Below are 6,000 nucleotides of genomic sequence, written 5' to 3'. Positions count from 1 at the left end.
AAAGAGGCAATATTCTTAAAGAGGGATTAACTTGTGGATGGTATCATTGATTCTTTTAATTATTGTCATATGGTAGGCCAGAAAAAAAAAAAGGAAAAAATGATCAGACCTAGAAAACAGATAAAGAATTCAAATAGCGTGAGCTGCTTTACTACAGTCTTAATGTAGAGGCATTAGTATTTCCTCCCTCCCTTCCTTTTGTCCTTCCAGTCCATGGGTTAGGGGAGCATGCAAAAGTAACATTAGTTCCTTACCCTTGAGAAACTCACTGTGAGAAAAGAGAGTCATGTAAATACAGTAAAACATGGTGAAGTTTATTACTGGAGGTCAATGGAAGGAAGTCCCTTCTTCTAATTAGTTGAAGCTTCATTGCAGCAAATTTTCTCCATCCCAAAGGAAGCTGTTTGGGGACATCCTGAAACCCATATACACTACATTTCGGCCACTTGATTGTCATCCTCACCTATGGTGGTCCTTACATTTGCTCTCATTGAACTCTGTTCTCTCCTCTCTACAGCTGGAAGTCTCAAGCAAAGGTATGATGAGAAAATGGATTTAAAATATGTGATAACAGGGGCGCCTGGCTGGCTCAGTTGGCAGAGCATGTGACTCTTGATCTCAGGGTTGTGAGTTCAAGCCCCACGTTGGGCATGAAGCCTACTTAAAATTTAAAAAGAGTAAAAAAAAAATGTGATAATAGAAGAGTCGAGGGGAGATGGCAGATTAGGCTCATCCTTTGATCTAGCCTCCAATTTTATATTGCATAGTCTTTGCATGGCACATTTTTCAGTTAAATACAGTTCAACCAATCTTCTTAAGTCTCTTCAGATAATGCCAAAGTGAAATAGTGGAAAGTACATTTCTTAATTCAAAGGAAAGTTTTTCAAAATCTTCTTTGGGCAGGAGGACTGAAAATATAGGAGGATGGTAGAGAAGAGGCAGTAAGTTCTGATAGATCAATTATCTTTATCCCATCTTATGCATTTATATAAAATTATTTTTCTTTATTTCTAACAGGTTAACATAGGAGAGAAGTGCTGGGCTAAATGGTCCCACTCCCTCTGCAGAAACCATAGTCTGTTGGGTAATGATCTGATGGCAGCCCAACAGCAGAGGTAAACGCATGGCTTAGGAGGCAAGCAAAGGTCTGTTTCTCCCTTTCACTAGGTATGGTTCTGGGGAAGTTAATTAACTTGTTTAATCCCATTTTCATATCTGCAAAATGGGGATTGTTATGGGTTGCATTGTGTTCTCCAAAAATTCGTATGTCGAAGTCTTAGCCCTGAATACTTCAGAATGTGACCTTATTTGGGAATAGGGTTGTTGCAGATAAAATTAGTTAAGTTAAAATGAGGTCATACTGGAGTAGGGTGGGTCCCTAATCCAACACAACTTAAGTCCTTATTAAAAAGGGATATTTGGGGGTGCCTGGGTGGCTCAGTCAATTAAGCGTCCGACTCTTGATTTTGGCTCAGGTCATGATCTCATGGGTCATGGGATAGAGCCCTGCATTGGGGGGGGGGGTCCATGCTCAGCAGGGAGTCTGCCTGAAGATCCTCTCCCTCTGCCCCTCCCCCTGCTCATTCTCTCTAAAATACACAAATATTTTTAAAAAGGGGGGTATTTGGACACATACACACACACAGGGAGAATGACACATGAAGATGGAGGCAGAGATGAAGATGTTTCTAAAAGCCAAGGTACCGTCCCTGCCAACACCTCAATCTGACTTCCTGCCTCCAGATCCACGAGACAGTACATTTCTGTTCTTAAGCCCCCCAGTCTGTGGTACTTCATTCCAGCAAGCCTTGCCAACTAATACAGAGATTAAAACAGTTCCAGCCCTATAGAGTTGTAATGAGGATTAAATGAGATGATGCACAGGAAGTATTTAATACAGTGGTTGGCCCATAAAAAGTACTTAAAAACTGGTTGCTATTATTACTGTTTAGAGTAGATTAATAGACTCAACCAACAACAAACATAGCTACTGGACCTGGACCACTTCATATCCTGAAGTTGCCTCTTCAGTATTCACTGAATGACCTACAGGATCCTGAATTTTCTAGCCATGTGCCTTGGGTACGAATAACCCCTTCCTCAATTCCAGAATGGGTTCTGAGTGGCTTAAACCATTCACTGGAATTCTCCTTCCATTTCCACTCCCACAGGGACTGGATGACACGAACAGGTAACCTAAGCCTGAGACAATCATCACATAGCATTTCTCAGGCCATAGATGGGGGTGAGGGGGAACCTGTGACCTAAGAATTAGAGAAAATCCCTAGACTTTTCTTTGACAGTTTGATGAAGGATGTCTCCACCCTCTCAACCCCCAACCCCAGATATTAACAAAAAGTTTGTCTGTGTTAGTCTTATGAGGGAAATCAAACCATGAACAGAGCCGACGAGGGTGGAGCAGAAAGTTATAGTAATCTTGATGACACCTTATACCGCTGTTTGTCAAATCCTACCTGAAAGCTGCTTTGTATCTTTTTTCCCTGGTTAGTGTGAGTCTGAGTTGGGTTCTGCTGTGAATGTGGCATATTTAATGGGCAGAACTTGGTAGGAGAGCAGCAGGAAGTAGCTTTATTCTTTCTCACCGCTTACTCTTTAAACCTACTTGGTCAATTCTCCATTCTCCATCTGTGTGGTTTACTGAGCAGACCACTTAGATTTCTGTCACTTTCAGGTATTAGAATAGTCTCATATCAGGTGCCAAAAATCTGGGTGGATTTAAGTCAGAGCTTCCATTTCTGGTGTAGATGAAATCTTCTGAGGCCCATGTAGGCTTGAAACCTGTGGGAGTGAAGGAAAAGGGTGGTCTTTTTTTTCTATTTCTTCACTATGTTCACTCCTACTTCTCTATGCTTCCTGCTGCTTCTAGGTGCCCCGGGTCAGGATGGAAAGGAGGGACGGGAGGAAGCAAAGCAGGGTCTAACTCGATGGTGGTGGTTTAATCTAGCATCACTGTCCTCCTGTAGCAGATGCCCAAATGCTGGCCTGGGGTCTCATGGGACGCTTTCATGGCTTCTTCACAAACTGCCCCTGATAGGGCACAATTGCCAGGTTGGGCATTGTACCCCCTGGTCGACCTTTCAGAGGTCACTCCCCTCAGCATCTCTTCATCTCTCTATGAACTGACATGGAGCAATTTCTAGGACGAAAAGAAGCAAAGTGTAAAGAGTGCCCATAGTATGCTACCTTTTGTGTAATGAAGAAGGGGAAAATACGAAACTACGCATGTATCTGCTCAACAATGCCGTGTAAGCCATGTGGAGTTTAGACAAAAGGAACATACACACCCTTGGCTCTAATGGAAGCGAACTCATAAATATTCTCAAAATCTACTTCTTTGTTTATATTGTTTTCAGTTGAGAGAATTGCCACGTTTGATCACTTATTTTATTTTATTATTATTTTTTAAAGTAGGCTCCATACCTAATGTGGGGCTCAAATTCACAACCCCAAGATCAAGAGGTGCATGCTCTACAGACTGAAACAGCCAGGTGCTCCTTGATCATTTATTTTGATCAAGTGGCAATCTTAAATAATTTTTAATTAACTTAAGCTTAAGTAAAATTATAGTAAAGTCTGTTTTGGTATAAATAAAATATTTAAATTAAAAATAATGGTGTGAGGAGCAACAGTGATGCAAGATGGCCATCAGCCACCATGGGCTGGGACAATTTATGAAAATCAAATATACAGTCTTAAATAACTTTAATACCCAGAAGCACCTCCCCTTTGTAATATTTGTAACAAAAATGAATATGAATGGAGTTAATAGTTTCCATGGAGTGGTGGACCCAAGAGCTATATCAGTGCTGGCAAAATGGCAGAATTCATAATAGCATCAAAGTTGTCCTGCAAGAGCTTTGGTGCCTAATGATGTCTAAAGAAAACATGAAACTCCCTCAGCCGCCCGAAGGACAGTGTTACAGCAATTAATTGAGAAGAAAAACCACAGTCCTCCCATTCAATTTAAACAGTCTTCCACAATTTTCCACAGTTACATTTTCTAGATACATCTTGTAGACCTCAAAGTACTGGAAGGGAAGCTCCCATTCAAAGGCAATTTATATTAAGATATTGTAAATGATACTAATTTTTTTAAAGATTTTTATTTATTTGAGAGAGAGAGAGAATGAGAGAGAGAACACGAGAGGGGGGAGGGTCAGAGGGAGAAGCAGACTCCCCGCTGAGCAGGGAGCCCGATGTGGGGCTCGATCCTGGGACTCCAGGATCATGACCTGAGCCGAAGGCAGTCGCTTAACCAACTGAGCCACCCAGGCGCCCCACAAATGATACTAATTTTTGGTCCATTTGGAATATATGTTGTGCTATAAAAAATAAAATAATGTATTAGTCTACCTACTTTTTAATTTTTCAATATTTTATCATCTGCCTTAATGTTCTTGGGGAATATCAGTCATTAAAAACTACTTAAAAAATGTACACGAGGGTACACATTTTTCCTTTTGCCTCAGGTTCCAATATGGCTCAGCTCTGTGGTCATATTTATTTAAAAATTTGATATGTTGTCATCACAGATTTTTTTGCATTAATTTTTATTTTAAAAAATATTGCATTAAAATATTATTTACTTATTTTTAAAGATTTTATTTATTATTTTGGAGAGGGATAAGAGAGCATGAGTGGGGGATGGGCAGAAGGAGAGGGAGAAAGAGAATCCCAAGCAGACTCCACACTGAGTGCGGAGCCCAATGAGGAGCCTGATACCACAATCCTGAGGTCATGACCTGAGCTGAAACCAAGAGTCGATGCTCAACTGACTGAGCCACCCAGGCACCCCTAAAATCTTACTTATTTTGACTACAGATTCCTCCCCCCTCAATTACTGTGAGCAAGGTGAGTTCCTTACCCTAATGTGGTCTCTGCATCTCAACTGTGCAAAAAGAAACACAAAAAGGATAAACCAAAAACTAATGAGATTGGTTAGGTACAGGCAGTGGATGGGGATAGGTTGGAAAGGGTAAAGACACCTCTCTGAGCAATCCTTTTTATATATTTCTGACTTTTAGAGCCATGCAAATGTTTCATATACTAAAAATATGAACAAAATATAATCAACAAAGATGAGACAAAGCCCAAAATGGAATGAATATACACAAAAACCTAACTGTACTGAACAGAAAAGAACCAACCTACGTAACTTTGGAAAAGAGTAGTTTGACTCTATACACACTAATATCCTCTAAAGCCAAAGAAAAAATAATTGAGCACAAATACTTTACTTAGTAGTTTGTTTCTATCACAAATATGGATTAGTACTCTTAAACTACTTTATGTATATTGAAACCAATAAGTAAATGTATTGTGGATAGTGAGAGCCCGGTTTCTCACTGTCAGGGAGAGCAGTTAAAATAAAGAAAGGGATAGGCTGAATGAAACCTATGATGCAGGTTTGGAATTGGAGATATGAACTAATTGTGTGTGTGTGTGTGTGTGTACATATACATACAATACATGCAACATATAAATACACACACACTTACAGATACAGGACTTCCTACTGCCTATCTAGCACCTATCACTTGATTTCTAAATACCACTATCCAGGGAATGGATCTTTTTGCTTACTGTAACCTCAGGCACAAGAATGACTTGCTGCTCCCCTACAAGCCCTGTGTTCCCTTCATTTACTTGCTTATTTTCTTTTCCTTGCCAGAACATGGTTCCCCTCACTGATGCTTCAGGAGTCAGCTCAAATGCCATCTCCTCTGGAAGGACTTCTTAGTTCCCCTGAGTCGGGCATGAATTGTTTCTGAATCCCAAGGCATGCCACCTAGTTTGTACACTCTTGAAACATGTAAGCTTATTGAGATACCTCAATAAAGCTATAAGGAAGAAAGAACTGACAGTAGCAGCTGCTGGCCTGGAGGAGGAGCCACTGGTATTCTCAAACACTGTTGTGCAAATGTAAATTGCTACAACCACTTAGAAAAGCAGTCTGGCCTTTTCCTATAAAGTTAAACA

At 40.4% G+C, this 6,000-nt stretch overlaps 1 non-coding gene and 1 pseudogene across 1 annotated transcript; both read left to right on the top strand.

Moving 5' to 3' along the window:
• The first annotated feature begins 578 nt into the window (after positions 1–578).
• On the top strand, positions 579–651 carry TRNAK-CUU (transfer RNA lysine (anticodon CUU)). The gene has a single exon. It is a non-coding gene; the product is annotated as a tRNA-Lys (tRNA).
• Positions 652–3,652: 3,001 nt separating this feature from the next.
• On the top strand, positions 3,653–3,951 carry LOC112820383 (ubiquitin-conjugating enzyme E2 variant 1 pseudogene; annotated as a pseudogene).
• The last annotated feature ends 2,049 nt before the right edge of the window (positions 3,952–6,000 follow it).

The sequence above is a fragment of the Callorhinus ursinus genome, unplaced genomic scaffold (genome assembly GCF_003265705.2).
Source record: "Callorhinus ursinus isolate GAN/ISIS: 27379988/994484 unplaced genomic scaffold, GSC_fseal_2.0 scaffold3, whole genome shotgun sequence".
Lineage (NCBI taxonomy): Eukaryota > Metazoa > Chordata > Mammalia > Carnivora > Otariidae > Callorhinus > Callorhinus ursinus.
Note: the sequence above shows the minus strand (reverse complement) of the source record. Positions and strands in the feature narration are given on the sequence as shown.